This window comes from Chelonoidis abingdonii, chromosome 3 (genome assembly GCF_003597395.2).
Source record: "Chelonoidis abingdonii isolate Lonesome George chromosome 3, CheloAbing_2.0, whole genome shotgun sequence".
In the NCBI taxonomy this organism is placed as follows: domain Eukaryota; kingdom Metazoa; phylum Chordata; order Testudines; family Testudinidae; genus Chelonoidis; species Chelonoidis abingdonii.
The window spans coordinates 147,152,858-147,174,654 of NC_133771.1; the positions used below are offsets into that span (position 1 = coordinate 147,152,858).

The 21,797-nt window shown below is 43.9% G+C and overlaps 1 protein-coding gene across 1 annotated transcript in view; it reads left to right on the plus strand.

Annotated features, from left to right (window-relative positions):
* The window catches only part of KIF26B (kinesin family member 26B), a 429,471-nt gene that overhangs the window by 103,155 nt on the left and 304,519 nt on the right, over window positions 1-21,797 (plus strand). The window lies entirely within an intron of this gene.

The window sequence follows — 21,797 nt, forward strand, 5'->3', positions numbered from 1 at the left end:
CCCCAGGCACGCGCTTGGAGCGCTGGTGCCTGGAGACGCCACTGGGCATAACTGTGTTGCTATGTTACATTTCCCCTCTGTTCTCTTTCCCAAGCTACAGTTTAGGTAAGGACTGACAGAGCTCAAGCCCTGCTGACCTAAGTGCTGATGTAAACAGAGCTATGTTGGCAGGAGAGCTTCTGCCATAAATATCTACATCAGTGGTGCCCAAACTTTTTCTGTCACGCTCCACCCCCCTTACCAGTAATGGAATCTGGCTACGCCTGCCTCCATTACAGCACAGTTGGCTCAGCAGAGGACCTTGGGCTGAAGGCAGAACTGGGGATGGGGGAGGAGCTGGAGTTAGAGTTGGGAGGTGGCCTTGGGGCGGAGAGGGAATGATGATGAAGCTGCAGCTGGGGATGGAGCAGGGCTGGGCGGTTCTTCCTTCCCCTTCACCCCATGGGGGCTGGGCTGGGCCCCATTGCACACCCTTCAAATATTCCTCCATGCCCCCCATAGCAGGGCGTACCCTCAGGTTCGGGATCACTGATCTACTTGGAAGTGCTGTAGCGTTTTAAATGTAGACATAGCCTAAATATGCAATCAGAATTTCAAAAATATGTTGACTGCCATGTGGAGGCTTAAAAATGCCACCATGAATTAGAAACTCTGTCTAATCTATTGATGGTAGATACTGTATGTAAGTGCCAGACAAAAATAAGGAAGAAGCAAGAGTGAGGGAGAAAAGTAAAAGGAGAGTGGTCTTGTCCCCGTTGGAGTCAATGTAAGTGGGATTAGGCCATAAGAGTTTAAAATAATACAGAACACTTTAAACGCTGATAGACTTACTCCGGTTGGTCAACTTTGACAAATTGTTTATGGGTGGAGGTGAAAAATTGAATCCTTTTGATCTTCTTCAAAGACTAGTTACTTTGGAGCTAGTATTTTATACAAAATAGCTAATATGTTTTAGATTAGGGTAATCTGAGGTTTTGGATTGGAGTTTGCTAATAAACGTAATGAACAAAAGCTGCTACTTTAGAGTAAGTTACATAACCTCTGGATTTGCTATTGTGACTTTTTTTCCCACCGATCAACCTCAGCAATAGCTTTCATTTATTTTTAGTGAGATATTTATATTGATCTCTACTCTGACTAGAGCCCCCTGAGAGTAGAAGGAGACAGCATCATGTGAGCAGTGGCTCCTGGAGGTACTACAGTTCAGATTTTCCAAAGCACTCAGTGTTGACCTGACTCTGCTGCCATTGAAATCAATGGAATTTTCTCCACAACTTCAGGGGGATCAGAGTTAGGCCACTGCTGCATGAATGCCTTTGAAAATCCCACCCTACATCTGCTCAGGGATTTGGTCTCATCCTCAGCTGGTCCGGATCACCGTGGCTGCACGGAAATCAGTGGAGCTTTGCTGATTTATGCAGTTGAAGATCTGATTCATTGTTTTGGGTAGTGCACTTTTGAGGAGACATTTGTCATGACTGCACTGTGGGGTAGCCGGCCTTCCCTTTTGAAATGCTTTCTATGTACAAAGCAGCCACATAATTTTGCTTAGAATGATTTTTGTGTAAAACAAAGAAAGCGGAACATGAAAGAACAAAAATAAAGCGTCTACAGAGAGTACTAGGGAGGACTTCTCTCCATTTAAAGGTGCAGTAAACAGAACAAATCATAACAATACCAGCTACTTACACCACCCATGGAACTGCTTTGCACCTGAGGACTGGTGCACAGGGGAGCAAGACTATGGACATGCCTCCACTCTGTACCAACATGCCTTTCCTGGCCTAGTTACTGCAGCCAGCAGCACTGCTCAACCTGTCCCCTACAGCTCTGAGTTCAAGCAACTAAATTATGGCTGCCTCCTGTGCAGGCTTCCTTTATGGAGGAAAGGGACTTGTTCGTTCTTCCCTGTCTAGTGCTGCTTTGCAGAATACTGATAATGTGATTCATAGTGTGCCTTATGATCTAGAGTGTGAGCCCGATTCACTAGCAAAATGTTACACCAGTGATGCCAAAAAAGTGGTGGTGTTTTGTTAGCGTGCCAAGATGTTCTCGGTGGATAGTAATAAATGGGAGTAGCTTAAATTATAGCACTAACAGAGTATGGTTAACTGAAGGACCAAAAGTATTTAAAAGGAAAAATTTCCTAGTAACACCATCCTTCCAGTCCCTATGGTAAGCATTAGTGTCATCAATGCTGACTCATTAAACACGAATAAATAAAAAAGATCCCAGTGTTACTGGGCTCACTCTTGGCAAAGCCTTGAACATTTTAAAAGTAGCCTGGGTAATGTGGATAAAATATATGTAGAATAGATTAAGAACCTCCAAAAAAAGCCTTGTAAGATTGAGCCACATTTGTATAATAAAAGTTACTAATAAGTTATAGGGAGAAAAAATCCTTGCACTTAATTAAAAAATGTGGTAAGAAATCAAGCTACACAGTAAAATTATTTCCAATCTTAAAGTCTAAGTACGAGTAATACACCTCTGCCTCAGTATACCGCTGTCCTCGGGACCCAAAAAATCTTGCCGCATTGTATCGTACTTGCTTTGATCCACTGGAGTGTGCAAACCCCCCACTGCTTTACTGCCTTATGTCCGATTTGTGTTATATTGGGTTGCGTTATATCGGGGCAGAGGTGTATTGGAGCTCCATTTGTTCAAACATACAGGTCAAGAATGTGTAAAGCGAGGTAACATTCATGCCAACAATGTGGTCCATTGGCATGTGGAAATCGGGTCACTGTATGGCTAGTACTTGCATACAGTTCCCATTAATCTGCATGTGCAAATGACCATTACTGTAGGAGCTAGTTTGTATTTTCGCAAGTGCAGTTGTTTGTCCCCTGTTTGGCCAACAAAACATGTAAGGGCAATATTATCCTGTTACAAAAATGTAATTGATGGTTATTGTATGGCATGTCTCCCTTACTTCCCCGGAACTCAGGCTGGTGGGCTGATGACTTTCTTCCCCATCTTCTGATGTTTTGATGAGCTGCCTACTTGCCTTCAATCTTATTTTAGCAAAACCAGAAAACTCTTCATGACCCTTCACCTTCAGTTGTGTGGGTGACACACACCCCACGTGGAAAGTGATTGCCCATATTAGGCCAAATTCACGAGTGGTTGGGCAGGGCAGTATAAATTACACCTCGTGTTCCCACAGGGCCTCCTGTGCCTAGGAGGCAATTCACCCTGAGGCACATTAGGTACAGTAGTGTTATGCTGCTCTCCCTTGAGGTTCCTGTTGGGGAAGGGAGGGGCACAGCTGCAGTTGGGGAACCATAGACCTTCCAGTGATGGTGGCTACTGAGGGGGAGTGCTGAACTAGCAGTTTCTGGCCAAGCCTCCTTTCTGCACAGTGCCACCCCCAGGCTAGTTTATTGGTCAGCACTGGTCCCCATGGGGCGGTGGAAGAAGACATTGTTGTCTTTCTGTTTCTGCCATCTCCCACCAGTAGATTTCCTTCCCAGAGCCCTCTCTGCCATAGCTTAAGCCTTAGACCATCATAAACCCTGGCCGAATCTAGGCCATTAGATGTTCATAGGTATACAGTATGGGGTTTTTTGTTTTGGTTTTTTTGGAGGGCCAGAGGGATTTAAACCTAAGAAATGCAATCAGAGCTGACTTTAATTTGAGGCTTGTGACTATCACTGCTCTGTGCTTTGTTAGAGCAGTGTCCTGCCAGAGCAGTTCCATTAACTCAGGGACTTTAGCTTGTTTGTGTGGAGGGAGGTAGCACCTGGTCTAAAATTCATTGACTTGAGTGGGATTGGATCAAGCCCTTAGTGCTTGCTTAGCTCTTTCTGAACTGTGTGACACCCTTCCCTTTCGTTGATCGTTGTGTGAGCCCTTGTCCAGTTCCATCAGCAGAAATCAGTTGAAATCAGACTAACAATTCTAAGAGGTCTCATTCCACCAATGGAGCCTTTATGCTCTAGAAATACTGAGGTCCAATTTTAAATGTGCTACATTGATCAGCCTAAAAATAAACAGGGACAGTGGAGAACAAAGAAGCTGCTGGAAAAAATAATCCTAAATGAGGCAATAGCACTGTAGGTTTGAGCCAGAGGGATTTGAGATGTGCAGGGAAGTGTAAATAGAGAATAATCTTTAACACAAACACATGTGACCCAGGCTCTGGGAATGGATCTGTAGGCAAGATGATGTACTAGCTGTTTTATCTGTTTTACAAAATAATCTGGATTTCTTTACTGTGTTTCTGGACTCTTATTTATTTGTAGACATTCAACTAAAAAGAAGCAGATTAGGGGAAGTACAAGAAATGCATGCGCACATGCACTTCCTTCCCCTATACTCTTCTTTACAGGTGGCGATAAAGTTTAAAAGACTCTTCCACATGTAGTCTGGATTTAGATGGCATCAGCTTTGATACTTGAAAGGAAATGCAAATGTCAGTTAGTCCATCAACAGATGCATAATGAGAAGTGATATTTCAGGTTGGATGAGTTCTGCAGCAGGGATGCCTGTACTGTATATGATCAGTAGTCAACAGATTACTAGAATTTTTATAAACTACTTCATGAAGCCATTGGATATTTTTTGTTGATCACAAAATGCATTTTCATTTCAGGAGGGATGTTTTAACTTTTTCCTAAAAGGAGCGTTGTGTGGGAAGTTTGATTTCAGTGCCTATGGAATGGAGTCAGTGGAGGAGAACCTGGAGCCACTTGAGCTCAAAGAGAGTTGCTATTTCAGAATGCTAGATTAATTGCAAGAGGTGCCCTTGGAGAAGCAAAGATTGGGTAGCTCCAATCAGTAGATTTCAAGAGCATTGCAGCAGCGCCCAAGGCTAGCTTGAGAACTAAGAGCACTTTCCTTTCAGATGACATTCGTATTTCCCTATTGATTAGTCTGTGACTGGGGTACACAGGGAACACAGCATCAGTCTGAAGTAATGATCAGTGACTTTAAAGTTTACCCTTTTCAAAGAGTTGGAAGCCTGTTCCCCTCCACACTGATCAGAGGCCTTTTCAGCTGACACTGTAACCCAAGTACGAGTGTATTTTGATTTGTGGGTTGGGTAATGTTACCAGGCTGGACTGGATGCTTTTCTTTTCTTTTTTTGGGTGGGTCACTAGGGGAGTACTTGGGAAAAGATTTGTAATCGTATCCCTCATCAGGCCACACAAGTCAAGAGGCTGATCCCCTCTTGGGCTTGTCAGCAGTGAGTTTATTCAGGACAGAACGTGACCTGCGGAGGGGCTTAGGGGAGGTAATGTTTTCAGCCCACACTGGTAGATCAGTGACATAGGGCCAGCAACACTATGCTGATTGGTGGCGAGCGCTCATTACATGGCTCTTCTTTATACTCAGTATCAAAGACTTGCTGGCATGGTGGGTGGAGGGGAGAGCATGGGGGATGGGAAGCGACTGGCCTTACTCAGCTCTGAATGTGCTCTCATTGAGTCCCTGCCAAGAAGACTTTTCAGCTGAGAGCATTCATGTTCTGCATTTAGTCACAGGCTGGAGACCTTGGGGTTTTATGAGGGTCCAGGATAACGGGATCTTGTGACAACTAGTAGTTAAGTTTCATATACAATGGAATGGAGAAATGTGTAATGAATTGCTGAATTGTTAAAAACCCAAAAGCAACTGAAAGCCCTGCCATGTTGCAGAGCCCTCATAATGTTAGTGGCAAGGAGCAGAAGAGGGAGGGGGTATAGGTGGCCATAGCAACAGCTGCAGAGGGGAGAGATGAGATTCAGTGCTGGTACCAAGTGCCCCACAGACAGCCTTCCCCTCACCCACTGACCTCGAGCCCCAGTCTTCCAGCCAGACAACCCCCATCCAGTCCACACCATCCCACCAAGCTACATCCAGCACGCCAGACACCTGTCAGCAATTTCAGACCCCCTCCAGCACCTGCCTGTAGAACCATAGGCCAGAAGGGAGCACAGGATCATCTACCCAATGACCCAAGCACCTTCCAATACCCGCCTCTCTACAGACATCTTCCAGTACTTACCCAGTCAGCTACCCCAGCAGCCACCATTCCTTGTATCCCTACCTTAGCTGCCAAGTTCTGCATAGCCCCATATCCTGTCTCAACCACTGCTCACTGTTGACCATAAGACAAAGTTTATGATCATATGCCAAGGATTTGCAAGGATGCAATTTAGCTCCTCATATATCTGTCACACATGAAGCTGAACAAAACTTGGCAGGTATGTTCGCCACTGACTTCAGTGAGAGCAGGATCATTCCCTAGGGGCTTGTCTACATACACTAGTTGTACCACTATAACTACACGGGTATAGTAAAGTGGTACATTTCCCCCCTAGTGTGGATGCACCTGTGCTGATGTTGTAGCTTCTTAAAATAAGGGAAATAGGCTATACCATTATAACTGAATGTACACTAGGGATTATTACCAGCATGATTTTTCAGCAAGTGTAATCTGCTCTAATATCACCCTTAATCAGAATAGTTAAACCAGTAGAATAATTGTGCAGACATGGCCAAAGCCCTGATCTTGGAAAGAAGCCTGCAAATAACTGTGGTCCTGAGAATATTTTCATTGAAATCAATGGGGCTACTGATGATCATGATTGGTGTTGAAACAGAGAATAATCTCTTCATTGCTAATTCAGGGCCCTATCCTGCCGGGCCTGAGTACCTTTAATTTATACTGACTTCAGTGAAAGTTGAGGGCAGTCAGTAACTTGCAGGATGAGGCCTAAATTTCTGCATGATGTTCCAACATTTTTTCTTCAGTTTTAGTTTTTACTCATCCTTCATATGTTTATATTACATATTTTAGAGGAGGAGAGGTTTGTGTGGATATGGACATTTCTCTGATCTCACGACAGGCATCGATCGGCAAGCTGCTAGCTGTTTAGGGAGAGAGGCAGAGCAATGTGTTTCCAGGTTAAAATTTCACTCCTCAAGAAAGCCTCTTTGATATGCCACATCTCATTTTTGGGGGTTCCAGGGTTCACAGGCAAATAATTACACTTTTAATTTCTTGTGTACACATAAATAAAGAAAAAATAACTATCATTAGGCAATTTAATAATTAGATCATTAACAAACCCTTAATATAATTATGTTAATGCAACCCGCTCTAAGTATAAACTGCATCATCTGATACCACATAAAAGATTAAAAGCTTTCATATCCAAGTGTAATCTCCTCCAAGATAATTTAAAAATATTAAAATAAAATTTCATTGTTGCACAGGGATTTTCTTGCTCAATTCCCTTTAATGATAATGATGATGATAATAATAATGCATAATGTAGTCATAGGATTTGAGTAGCAAAATGCAGGTAACACACACAACATGCTAAGATTTAACAGCAGCGGTTTGGGATGGGTTCACTATTCAGGTGTGGCAAAGCCAGGTGTGAGTTAAGCAGGACATTTCAAAAGTGTCATAAATACCTGTGTCATGCCACACCATTGTGTATTTTACTTACGCCATGTTTTAGGCTATCAGCTCTTTGGGGAAGAGACTGTGCAGTACCTAGTACAATGTACCCTTAATTTGGTTGCCTTTTAGGCACTACAACAATATGTAGTGTTAGTGATATTACTGTATTTTGATATACTGAACTGCATCACATCTGGCTTAGTAACAGTAGCTGCATTACAAGCCATATCCTGTGTAAAACTGCTTCTGTTTAGATACACCAGTGTATCTGGGTTACTTAAAGGAGATCATAGATGGTTTCCTAATGTCTCAGTCCCAATTTCACATCTTGTTCCTGCAGCTACATAATAGCGTAGGACTTGGGAGCAGGCTATGCGCCCTTCATGTCTGCAGCTGTGGGATGTTACATATATTTTAAATGAGTGTTTGTTTACATGGAAAAAGTAATGTTAGTACAGTGTTAAGGAGACTACATGGAAATCAAATGGCTTTAATGAGATGGATAGTGCTGCTGTTTACATCCCTCCCCTTTTTAATGATTTCCTGCCCTGGGGTATTAAGTGGTTTATATAGTTAGTACAGCAGCTTCCGTCATTTGCCTGGAGCCTCAGCTGCTCTAATCTGTACAGGTTGCTTTATGCTTTTGGTTTTGTCCTCCTGTGTGTTCACTAACCCCCCAACTTTGGAATTGTCCACTAATTTGATCCTGGGTGAATTCACATCAAAGAAATACCTAACATAGAAGGCATGAAGCAGCTGCATAGGATGCGGAGAAGTGCTTGTTTTTTTGAGTTTGATTGGGTTAAAAAGCTGTTGGAAATCCTAAAACAGCCCTGGTTGGGCTACAACTGCTTGCAGACTGACTGATAGCTGTTTTGCCAGTGATGAAAGCACCCATGCAGGCCACCTGGATCGCGCTGCAGACCAAAGTTTGAAAACTACGATGATATAGAGAGGCATTCCTAATTCCATACTAAATTATTTTTTAACAACGCAATCTATGTGCTCATTATCATTCACACCAGAAAGCCAAATAAGGAGATATGGTGTGCATTGTGTGCAAAGAGGCTAGGTGAACAAGAGGCTCATTAGAGGCTAAGGTGAACAAGTTTTCTCCCTCCTTCTGATTGTCTGTTACAGCTATCCCCTTAAAGTTGTTTACCAAGAGCCATTGCCCTTCTCAAAGGGATGGCCACTTGTGCTAAGTGGGACCACTGCCCTGTTCAAAGGGTTAGTCCTGTTATCACCTTGTTAAACCTGGGCTCGGTGTAGGGTAGACAATGTCCAGCTGCAAGGCCTATGTTTAAGTCGCTGGCATGACACTATAGCCTCTGTGCTTTTAGCACCTACTGCACAGACTCTCCCAGACATGTCCTCTGTGCTCACCTGTTTTTGTTTCTTCTTTCCCCTGCCTCTGAACCAATCAGAAGTACTGGGGAGACTGCCTAAGTTTGGCCTTAAAACGAACATTTCTGATCAGACCTCAAAATCGCCGTTCCGCATTGCTGCGCTGGGGTGGCTATCCCAGGGGTGTTGTTTTTCTGGGTCCTTTCTCCCTCCGTTTTATTTTTGAGCGTACCCCTGTTGCTTTAACCCCCCCCCCCCAACCGAAAACGAATTGCCTGCCTGAGAGATTCTCCTGATTACCTGAACCTACCAGCCTCTCGATGATCTTGCTGCTTTACCTCTCTGCTTCCTCTTTGGGCTGGTAAAATCCCTCCTGTAAACCTCTATACTTTTGTGTATTATTTTAGGCTGCTGGCTCTGTTTTTCCCCAGCACCCCAGACTTAAGGCTAAGACCTTGGTCTGTGCCTTAAAACCGTCTCCTAAGACTCCGCAGCACTTGGCTGCTAAATAATGTGCCGCTGCTAAGCCTGCTCCTGGGCTCTTGCCTCGGGGCTCTTGCTTCCAGCTGTATCCACTGCTGCACGGCACACATCGCCTTGCTGCCTTAAAAGCTGATCCTGGGGCATATACCACTCTGCCTCTGTACTCCCCATAACATAAGATGCATCTATTAGAATAGGTTCTTAGTCTGATAAGTTGTAATTTCTTTTTGGCATAGCTGGGTAAGTTAGTTTAGAGAATTGGTCTGTGTGTGTCTCTGTAAGTAGGTTAAAAAATTGTTGCATGTTGTTCTGTACTGCTAAGTTTGTGTAGTCTTCGGTTAAGTTAGATCCTAGATAAGATTTGCTGTGTTTGTATGAGTTGTGGTTAAGCTGTCTTCCTGCTGCCCCCGCCCCCCCCAGCTCCTCCAGTCACCCGCATACCCCTCATCTATTGAATTTTTCCCTGTTTTTTGGCATTTTCTTTAATAAAGTTATTTTGCACCTACCTATGGTATTCTCCCCAAGATCCCATCATACCTGCTTGCAGGCCACTGATGACAAACCTCTTTAGATACCTGAAAACTGCTATCATGGCGCCCTCTCAGTCTTCTCTTTTCCCAAACTAAAACAAACACGCAGTTCTTCGCCTTCCTTCTAGGTCAATTCTCAGATTCTAATCATTCTTGTTGCTCTTTCTGGACCCTTCTCCCAATTTCTCCACATCTTTCTTGAAATGCGGGTCCCAGAAACTGACCACAAATTCCAGTTGAGGCCTAACCAGCGCAGAGATAGAGCTGGGTAAGAATGACTTCTCGGTCCTTTTAACACAACCTGGTTAAATGTCCCAGAATCCACGTTTGCTTTTTTGCAAGACAGTATCACATGTTGACTGATATTTAGCTTGTGGTCCCACTAAAGACTCCTAGATCTCTTTCGTGCATACTCCTTCCTAGACAGTCTCTTCCCATCGTTATGTGTGAAACTGATTGTTCCTTCCTAGTGAAGTAGTCCTTGTGCATTTGTTTTTATTGAACTTCATCCGGTGTTACCTCAGAGCGACCATTTCTCCAATTTGTCCCAGATCATTTTGAATTTATGTCCTCCTCCAAAGCAGTTGCAATCCCTCCCAGTTTGTATCGTCCGCAAACACGTTAAAAGGCTACTTTCTAGCCAACATCTAATCGTTTGATGAAGATATTAACAGAGCCGTCCACAGACCCCTGTGGAACCCCACTTGTTATATCTTTCCAGCAGAATTGGGAGCCATTAATAGCCACTCTCTGAGTATGATTATCCAGCCAGTTATGCACCCACCTTGTAGTAGCCCCATCTAAATTGTATTTGCCTAGTTTATCGATAAGAATATTATGCAAGACTGTATCAAATGCCTTACTAAAGTCTAGGTATGGCATACCTCTAGGAACCAAGAATGTAGGCTGCACTTTGTAGGATGAGGGACTGTATTTTGGAAAACAGTAATTCAGAAAAGGACATCGGGGCCATAGTGGAAATCAACTGATCATGAGCTCGTAGTGTGCTCTGGTGGCTAAGAGGGCAAATGCAGTCCTTGGATGTGTTAGCAGGGAAATATTGAACTGAAGTTGGGAGGTGCTAGTATCACTGTATATAGCATTAGTGAGATGACTACTGGAAAACCGACTGGTTCTGGTGTCCATGCTGTAAAAAAAGTCTGACAAATTCCAGCCACTCAGCAAGGGCTTGTGTCTGGCTGCAAAGTAGCCATGAAAAACCTACCCTCAGGATACCATGCACACTCTGTGGCCAGAGTCAGGCTGGGCTACAGAGCTTCAGTCGACTGCAGGGCAGAGATGAATGGGCAGGATATGGACTTGCCCTATTGATTGTACCCTGCTGGTATTGCCATCTTTTCTTCCTACCGCAATTAAAAATCTGGCTGCTGTCTAGCTGGCAAATAATATTCGAACACCTGTGTGCCAGATGTGTACAGCTGTGAGCCTGTTACTGCTGATCCATTCTCAGAGCCTCAAGCCACAAGCAAGCTCACAAGACAATTATCCTTCCCCCCTTCTTTTTTTCCTTTCTCCTTTTATAACCTTTCTTCTGTTTTTTTTTGCTCCTCCTTCCTGCTTTTATTCTGGTGCTGAAAGCTGCTGAAATAGGACTTGGTTAGTGATTTTCAGGTAATATGTCTGAGTACCCAAAGTATTGGAGCCCTTTTTGGGGTGCAAAGTAGGCTTATTTGCTCACAAATCTTTGAAGGATACCCATCAGTAAGCCACAGCTTAGACTATCTGTGTTAAAATATGTATGTTGTGCAGATCTTACTAGTATATGTCACTTAGGAAAATGATGCTGGAAACTATTAGGATGTGCAGTGTGTCTTTGTTTAAATTTATGTGTTGCAGCACAGGCGGTGTTAGGATTTTAGAGTTTTCTCTGAGAAGAATGAGTTTGAGGCCTCTATATAATTCTCACTTCCAGTTTGTACTTTTGGGGCCTAATTCTTCCGAACGTACAAGAAACTGCCATTGACTTTTTGCAAAGGGAGAATGGAGCCCCTGCTGCAAAGTAGAGGTAGGAGTTCTGCCTGACCGGGGCGGGAGGAGGCGCAGAGGGACAGGAGTAGAGTTGGTGGAGAGTCACTGAAGAGGGTGGATGTGGAGAGACCAGAGGAACAGAGAACAAGGGTTGTATTACAGGCCAGGGTCAATGAGACACCAGCCCTTCAAGGAGGCAGTGTGGAGTCTCACTGAAACCAGCATATTGTAAAAGCCCTTTTTTCTCTTTCCCCAAGTCTCCTACTTCTGGCCTCCCTACTGGGATCCCTTACTTTGCTCTCTCCTTCTCCTGAGCCTCTTTTCCCTTTATGAAGGAGGCCCAGGGAAGGGCTGGAGAAAGGGAAAATCTTAATGGAGAAAGGGAGAGTTCCTCAGCTGGGGGAAAGGATAATGGGGATTCCTAAGGGAGCGGGCAATTCCTTTGGGGGGGATGAGAGAAGTAGGGGGAGAGGGGAGTTTCCTTTGTGCAGAAGACAGGAGAAGGAAGTGGTTTGGTCATTTGTGTGGGGGAAGGAGGAAGCATGGGGAGCAACAGGAAAGGGGAGGGCCACCTGTGTGTTATACCACCCTCATGCCTGTATATCTTGTTTTTATTTTCCCATCTTCCTCATGACCGGAGGGTGTGGACAGATCCTTCTCTTTCAGAGTGTTCAAATAAACCAGTCCCTTGCTTAGGAAAAACAGCTGATTTGTATACAACAGCACCTCGCTCAGCATGATGGTGAAATGCTACTAATTTCTAGTCACTAGGTTCAAGTCTGCAGTCCTTATTCACGTAAACCTCCCATTGACTTGAGTTTATTTTTGAACCCCCTGTTGTTTCAACAGAAGCACTGCCATTCCAGCGGTCGTGAGCTCCTGTTTTTCCAACAGCCAGGCAATGGACTGCTGAAAGCAGCAAGTCTCGGAGACCATTCAGTTTTAGGAGGCCGCATGTGTTCAGGTTGGGGTGCAGAGTCATTTGGAAACAGGGCCGGCCCACAATATTTTGGCACCTGAAGCGGGGAGCTCAGATGATACCCCTATGCCCTCTTGCTTGGGCCAAAACTTTGAAAAGTCTCAATTCTGCCTTAGACTCATAGACTTTAAGGTCAGATGGGACCATTATGATCATCTAATCTGACCTCCTGCACAATGCAGGCCACAGAATCTCACCCACTCAATCCTGTAACAAACCCCTAACCTATGTCTGAGTTATTGAAGTCCTCAAATTGTGGTTTGAAGACCTCAGGCTGCAGAGAATCCTCCAGCAAGTGACCTGTGCCCCATGCTGCAGAGGAAGGCGAAAAACCTCCAGGGCCTTTGCCAATCTGCCCTGGAGGAAAATTCCTTCCTGACCAAATATGGCGATCAGTTAAACACTGCATGTTGGGCAAGATTCACCCAGCCCGCACCCAGGAAAGAATTGCTCTGTAATAAACTCAGAGTCCCAGCCCCAGTCTAACATCCCATCACAAGACCACTGGGCATACTTACCTGCTGATAATCAAAAAAATTCAGTTTATCAAATTAATTGACAAGAATTAGGCTATCCCATCTATAACCCTCCATAACTTAACAAGCTTAGTCTTAAAGGCCAGATATGTCTTTTGCCCCACATACTCCCCATTGAAGGTGTTCCAGAGATTTCACTCTTTAATGTTTAGAAACCTTCGTTTAGATTTCCAAGTCCATTCAATCCAGCCCATATGTCTTAACTTGCTGGCAAGAATACTGTGGGGAGCCGTATCAAAAGCTTTGCTAAATGTCAAGGAATAACACGTCCAACTGCTTTCCGCCTCATCCACAAGAACCAGTTATCTTCATTGTTAGAAGGTTACGTTAGTCAAGGCATGACTTGCTTTGGTGAATCCGAGGCTGACTTGTTCTGATCATTCCTCTCCTCTTGCTTCCAGAATTGATCCGTTGAGGACCTGCTCCATGATTTTTCCAGGACTAAAGGTGAGGCTGACTGCGCGTATTTCCCTGATCCTCGCTTCTTCCCTTTTTTTAAAGATGGTACTACATAACCTTTTCTTCCTTTCTCTTTCTCTCATGGTACTGCTCTGGCTACCTACAATAAAGAGAACTAACAACTTAAAATGCCTGTTTAAAATTTTAAGTAACACTTACTTTCAGATGCCTGAACAGCAAATGTAACTTTTCTTGTCTAGTAAACACGGCATTTTATTCTGTTTGAATAATCAAAGTGGTGCTTTCCGTGCCTTCTTGTTTCAAAGATTTGAACTGCTTCCTACTGGAAGGGCCACAGTCTGGGCCAGCTCATGCTCTGTTGAGATGGTGCAAGGCCAACCAGCCTTCTGCTGTGTCATTGTGGAGTGTAGATATGTTTTTATTAACTTCAGCTTGGAGAAGTGCGTTCTCCACTGGCAACTGTTCCAGGAAGTTTTAGAAATGTGTAGCAGAGCAACAAAAGCGTTTGGAAAGAGGATGGTCATCTTATTTGTGCACATATATTCCAGAACAGCCTTTGGAGTTGATCTGTTGAAATGTATCTTGAAAGGCTTTCAGTTCACTAACTAAATCACTCACATTCAATATCACGCATGTCAACACTGTTTCTAGTGCCTTGCATTGTTGTGTAGCTATCTTCTTCAGGTAATATGTGACGAGTTTAGAATATGATACATCATCCAATATATTACTGTGTTTCCTTGAGCCTGCCATGGGGAACCCAAAAACCACTTTCTTCAAACTAAATGTAATCTGCACATCTTAGCACCTGGTTAAAGACTCAACATTAGAATGTTGTTCTGGGGTCCTCTTATGGATTATCCAATGCCTTGTAATCAAAAGTTGTCTTCTTCAGATGACTCTTGTATTATGATGGGTAGGAAAATAGCTTCAGTTGTGAAGTCCTCTCCAAAACTTCTGTGCACCTCTTCAGACGGTTTTGAAGTCCCTCATCTAACCGGTAAGACTGTTAGGTATGACTTTGCTCTTGTACCAGTTGTTCTATTGCTTCCAGGATAATCAAGGTCAACACACTTTGGAGTCTTCTTTGCTCTAAACATTTATTTACAACAGTCTATGTCATGCCACAACACTAAAGCCACACAGAATTTGAGTATTTATGTTTCTGTGGTTCCATTCCCTCTGCTACTGTTCCTACCATGAACAGTTCCTGTATAGCATTTATCCTTTCCATATTGGAACTAGGGCATCACTGTCTTCCAATTGGTGTTTGATAGGTTTATCCAGCCTCCCACTCGACTGTTCCTATCATGTGTGGCACTCAGTGGTGTTTTCAGTGTCAGAGAGGGATGTTTTCCAGATGTTGCCTTCAAAATTGCATCGATGAGTTTGAATGCAGGAGAAAAATACCTAGATGCTTTTGATTACATAAAAAATTCAGCAGCCTCACTAGAAGCTCGATACGCTGCATTTACTGACCACCATTTAAATGATGAGGACTGGCATGGGACGAAAAAGCTCGGAATGATTTAACTCTTTGGATCCAGTGGTCTGCACTCTCTGTATCTTTCATCTCATGTGGCACCAATTATCGTAGCCCCTGTCCTCTCACGTCTAGCATATTGCAATTCCTTACTCTCCGCTTTTTAAGAAGCACATTTGTCATACGAGCTCCGTGGTAGTAGCCATCAATGTCAAATACATTCCTAGAAATGCTCTCTGACAATCACCATTGCAGGGACTCTAACTGTTTCTGTTATTTTTGTACAAAAATGCACCATTAAAGTCAGTTGTTCCTGTGCTGATGTCAGGTGTGGCAGTTCCAGAATAACAGAGTAAAAATCATTGCTGACTTTCAGATCTGCCACAATTCTGTTTGACTTTTGTTGCCCGTAACTGTAATCTCATTTGTTGTTTTTCCAAGGTGGATGGTGTTGTACATTTCTTGGGTGGTGAACTCTGTCCCTGAAGTGAGAGCATCAAACTCGCCATCCAGCCCCACAATTTTAAGAAGTTTCATTGTGGTACATACAGTTCTCTGAAGTGCCATGCAGTGCTAGGTTTTAGGTAGCAAGCATTCTCAAGCTGAGACCTTTCGCTTTGCCAGTAAAGAACTGTGATGCAATCTTCTCTTGATGCTGTCTCATCTATGTGACCTTAACCGTAGTCTCATCTTCAAGCTCTTCATATGCTTCTCGTGTTTTGTATGCCTTACTCATGGATGCCAGATTTCAACCAGATTTTTTTCCAGTCCTTTGTCTTGAGACCCAGTTGGACGTAGAGCTGGAAGAGTTTTGCAACAAAAATAGTATGGGCAGCATTCGTTTGAGTGCATTAAGCCTCCTCCAAACTTGAGTGATGCTCCTCTCCACATTCATTGTGGGATTTGGCCAGTAATGTGTTGATGTGAAACTTTCTATTGTTGTTTAAGCAACATGAAGTTTTTCACTTGCTCTGGCTCATGCAATACAATGAAGTCCCTCAGCTTACTGCTCAAAGTGGGTCCACAGTCCCTGGACCATTAGACTTAAGGAACAACACTCCAGCAGCGTTGGTTTCTTGCACCTCACCCACACCTCTTCTCTGATTCTACACTTTTCTTGGGATGTGCATGGTTACATCCAAGTTGAAAGATGAGATATGGATGCTGCATAGCTGCCAGGTCACCTGAACTCTGACTAACTGGAAGATCAGGCATCTCCTCACCACTCACATCCTCACTGGGGCCAGAAGGCTCATGTGAACATTTGTGTCTAGGTAGCTCAGGAGAGTGCCTTCCTGCTTAGACAGAAAAGCTTCCTTTCCTTTTTCTTTTTCTGAATGCTATCCCAGAGGGGCGTTTTCTTCTTTCACTCATGACTGCTGTTTTGCACCAGCTATAGTGGCTGTCAACTCTCAATTGAAGGCGACAAATAAGCAGGCTGGTAGCAGGGCCTGAGTGAGGGAAGATATTAGTGTCTTAAGGGCCTTGCTGGCTCCTACTACTTCAGTTGACTGCCTGTTTTCCTCAAGTGGGTTCAGGGAAGCAGCAGAAAACAGGAAGCTCCCTCAGAAGCTGGTGTTAATCAGTCCAGGCTCCTGGGGGTGCTAGAGAGGTACATAAGAAGCTTCTCCTCCTGTCTCTCCCTGCAGCTCCTGCTGCTTTCTGTTATTCCCTCTCACCTTTTGGCCTGCCTGCCTGTTATGTCTCTTGTGCCCTCCTTCCACCAGCACAGCACCCCACCGTCTCTGTGCATCTAGAGGAGAGAGAATACATATGCACTAGCAGCAGACACAGTTTTCTATACTATGTGTCCTAGTGGCGCCCCCCTACAGTCTGGCACCTGAGCCGGCCGCCTCAGTTCGCCTCATGGTAATGCCAGGCCTGTATCCCAGATGTGTCAGTAATGTGAATTTGTACGTACTTTTTAGTCGAAGGAAAAACACACTGCATTTACCGTCACACAAGAAAAGAGTGCAAAGGAGTTTACTACTTAGTCAGAAACCAGCCACTTGGCTAGAGGGACCATGCTTGGAGTGTATTTATACAATAGTGAAAACCATGTGGCTTTTTAATCAGGGAAAGGGCCTCCTTTCCCATCAACGTTTCTTAATAAGTTCTCTTACCCCCTGCTGGGAGGAGAGAGTCTGGAAACCACACTTCTTTCAGGACAGACTTGTGTATCCCTTGATCTTTGTTCTCCTTCCCCTCATCCATCACCTTGTATGATTGATCACATACCAGCAGCCATTGCTGCTTGTACCTTTCTAAAAATAGAAGCTCTGTGTGGAACTTTGTGAGTGACTCCAAGCAGGAGATAGCCCCCACCATCCAGCTGCCTCACTGACTCTTAATTCCTCTTCACCACTCTTTGACAGGCTAATAGCATCTTCTATAAATTAGTGTCAAAGAGTACAACTGGATAAAAGAGACACTAGGTCCACTAGAGAATGGAGTTATCTTCAGTAGAGACCGAGACAAGATTAAAACCTTAACTGGCTGAACCTAAGGAATAACTACAGAAGTATTACAATTAGGGACAGCATTTCAAAGTTAGGTGTGAACAGTCACGCACATACTTTTCATATGTGTTCAAAAATCTGGTACGCATAGCAGGTATTTCCACATCCTTATGGTCTAATAGGTACCTCGTTGGGCATGTGCATGTGCAAATATCTGATCTGTGCCCATCATTATCTCCTTATTTGCAGACCCTCACCCCCATAGCATCTGAGCTCCAAGCAAATATAGGTGTGCAGCTGGGCATACTTAATGTTGAAATCTATCCTTTAAGTTCCCTTTTGTAAGATCAGGGAGATGTGCACCAACCCAATTGGGAGGAAGCAGCAATTTTTTTTCTGGCTTTGAGCTGCCATTTTAGTGATGAGATTGAAGTTTCACCCAGAGTAGTGTAGCTAGCCTGTGTAAGTACTGTAGTTTGTCACAATCAGCTATTTAGAGGTAAGCAGCGTGCTTTGCTAATGGGGAATGACCACAGCTGTCTCCCTTTCTTTCTGTGATGAGATAGCTACGGTGATGTCAGCTAGAAACCAGGAATGTTCTTATGTGGAGTGAGTCCAGGAGTCAAAGCTTCAGGTATTGCTCAGCTGCTCAGAATTGGGGGTGGGGGGGGAAGTGTCTTAAGCGAGAGTCTGAAACATAAAAGGAAAGTATTTTCCCTGGTCCTCAACATTCAAAGTGAACAGGAAAGTCTTCCTGCAACCAGGGCAGACATACACCCACACTGTACTGTGTGAGTATTAATATTGCCTGTGCAGTGTGTTCAAGTAAAGCCACAACAGGTGTGTGCCCTAACAAAGAGATCATAGGGATGCAGGTGCACATAAATATAGAGTACTGAGCATGTGGACGATGGGTTAGCACAGTGAACGCGGACATATTAGTATCACTTCAGTACTCAGTGGCGTTGGTGAGGGACCAGGGTGCCATTGTGCTAGGTGCTGTACAAAAAGCTTACAATTCAGTGGCCAGGGATTTCAGATCCTGGCCAGGGGTTCAAATCCTGGCTCTGCAATCTCTTTGGACAAATTTTAGTGTCTCTCTGCCTCAATTTCTCATGTGTAAAATGAGGATAATAATCCTTACTTTACCCCACTCTATTTTGTCTTGTCCATTTGGATGATGGGTTGTGGGCTCAGCTGGGGCCTCAAGGCATCAATATAATACAAATAACAGGTATCGTGTAACACAAACAGGCTGGGACAAAGGAGCAGAAGGTAACAGTAATAAGAGCATGTTTTCTATAAGCTGACGGTGTGCACAGTTTAGATCACTGCTTGCCTAGCTGTTACGAGTTTACTCACTTGAATTTCAGTTTTCATTGTGACCGATTTCCTGATGCCTTCAGACTCCTTAAGCTTCTTTGCCTGTTTAGTGTCAACTAGGTCCCCACACTACAATGCTGTTTATAATGGGGATGAGTGAACCAATTTTGCTGCAACAAAAGCCATCCTGAACCTTTGCCCCGAATTCAGAGTCCTTTTTGTGATTCAAAAATGGTGAATCTTTTTTGTTATATTCCAGTTTTGGAGCTCTGAACTCCTGTGTTCCAGCCAGGACTGGGAACAAGTGCCAAAATGCCCTAGTATTTTTAGCCTTAACTGAAAGCTCTCAAGCAAACCTGCTGTCATGAGATTTAGGGCTTGGTTACACTCAAAACTCCAAAGCGCTGCCGCGGCAGTGCTTTGAAGTGCGAGTGTGGTCGCGGCGCCAGCGCTAGGAGAGAGCTCTCCCAGCGCTGCAGGTACTCCACTTCCCCATGGGGATTAGCTTGCAGTGCTGGGAGCCACGCTCCCAGCGCTGGGGCACTGTTTATACTGGCGCTTTGCAGCGCTGTAACTTGCTGCGCTCGGGGTGTGTTTGTTTTCACACCCCTGAGCGAGAAAGTTGCAGCACTGTAAAGCGCCAGTATAGCCAAGGCCTTAGTGCTGTTTTGCAGACCCCAACAGTTCTGATAGTCTGGATAGCCTTTCAGGCTCTTGGCGCTTCTTGCAGTGAACATGAACTTCTTTTGAGGTTCATCCATCCCTAGTTAATACACACCAATGGGACCAGTTACTTGCTGCTTATTAAAATAACCAGTATTCCCCCAACGAACTCCTGAGATTACTTGCTGATGGAATGCTGAAGCCACAGTTGTCATGTGGCTATTTCCTTGCAATCTTAAGTGTTTGCCTGGGTGTCTCACTGAGAATGGAGTTTTAACGTCCTCCATGTCAGAGGCAATATAGGGTCCATCGTCCCAGTCAGACTTTCCTTTCCTGGCACAACATTGCAACAGGTCTGCCAATGCAGAAGAACAAAAATTAGTCAAGACTAATATTTTGAAGCCAGCATCCATTTAGAGATCACGTTATGAGAACAGACTTTAGTCCACCCAAATCTGATTAATGTTTAGGGGTATTAGTTTGCCTAGTGACACATTTTTCTAGCACCCGTATGTCTTTTGTTTTTGTTATATTATGTTTTTTATATTTCGCATCCTGAAACCAATGGAGAGCTATCCAATGGACTCTTGTCAGAATGGCAAGACCATACATCAGGATCAAAAATCCAAAGTTGAGCCCGTCTTCCTAGTTTCTCCTCAGGAAGAGGAAAGATCTTCCTTTCTCACTCTGTTTATTATGTCAGAATGATCTGATGTTTGTTTTAACACTGAGATGAAGCTGAAGTCATGGACACTCAGTATCTCTTAAAGCCACTGTGCTACTTGAATATTATTTATATCTTTCTAACACTTGCTTACTTTAGAAATGACCGTACCGTATTTCCTTGTAATACTTATTATAGTGTCCAGGAATTTCCATGCTGTACTGCTGCTGGATCTGAGCACTGTATGTAATTACTCTGGGTTACAGCCCAATTGCCTAAGGGGTGGTTAACTTTCAAAGAACAATAACTAGCTCTGTGGCACTAGCTAGAGGAAGGTAGAACTGTCAGGGTGTTTCCCCGATGCATATCAAGCAAATTAAAAATAAGACCGAGATCTTAATCTTGCTACATAGAGAGCTTTTTTCAAGCACTGTGGTGAAAGTACAGTTTCCCTTTCTGCATTACCTGGATGTAAATGAAGGGGATGAAAAGCTCTTATATTGCTGTTGAAATGGATAAGCTAGTTTACTTGCTCTGCAGCCGTAGCTATGGTGGGCATTCTGTGGGATGGAAAATAAAATTTGACAACTGTGCTTCCCCATTTTCCTCTGATTCTTCATGGCAGTGTGACAAGCAGGGAGCTGCTGTACAACACAGCTCTTGTCTTCTGACACACTTTGATGCTCTGACCCCCTTGTGCACTGAATAGAAGTGACCAGCCTGAGGCCTGATCAGATCTCAACCCCCTGTTGTTTCCCCATCAGTTTATATGACTCTCTTGGGCTTCTGCTGCTAGAACTGCTCTTTTTGCTGCTGTGCATAAAAAGGCACCGTGATTTATGAATCAATTAATCACTGCATGCTGAGGAGCTCTTCACGGTAGTTAAACACAGAAAATAAAATGCTTGAGTATATAATAAAGACAGATCGTAATTAATATGACCCTCCCACTTATGAACCCTTCCCTCCATGCCTTATACTCTCCACTCCTCCTTTCCCACTGTGTGCATACTAGCCTGCCTTGGTTTGCATCCCTTGAGTTTTGTTTAAAAAAAAATTTGTGAAACTGTTTTCCTGGTTTTCACCCAGCTCTTTTAGCTGTCAAAGACCAAATATTGACCTCTGGATAGACTGTGAACCTTATCAGCCCTTTGACTTCAGTGGAGTTAGGCTCTGTCTCACCTGTGTAACTGAGAGCAGATTTCATTCAAGCCAGCAGTGGGGTAGAGCAGGTTAATTCATTCTCTCTGCCATGCACTGAGGCTTGCAATGGAATAAAGAATATTTAAATACATTTGCTATTGCTCTGCATTTGAAGTAAAAGGGAAGGTTCCTCCTGAACACGTCCTAGTTTCTAATTTTTGTTTAACTCTGCTGCTGGCGTATGTTCACTGTGTCAAATGGGCTTTGTTTGCTTTTTAAGCTTATCTCATAAATTGCCTTTTGAAATGCACAATCCTCAGCAAAAATGTTTCACTGCAATGATCCTGGTTTAAACATTCCCCCTCCCTCTGCTTGGCTT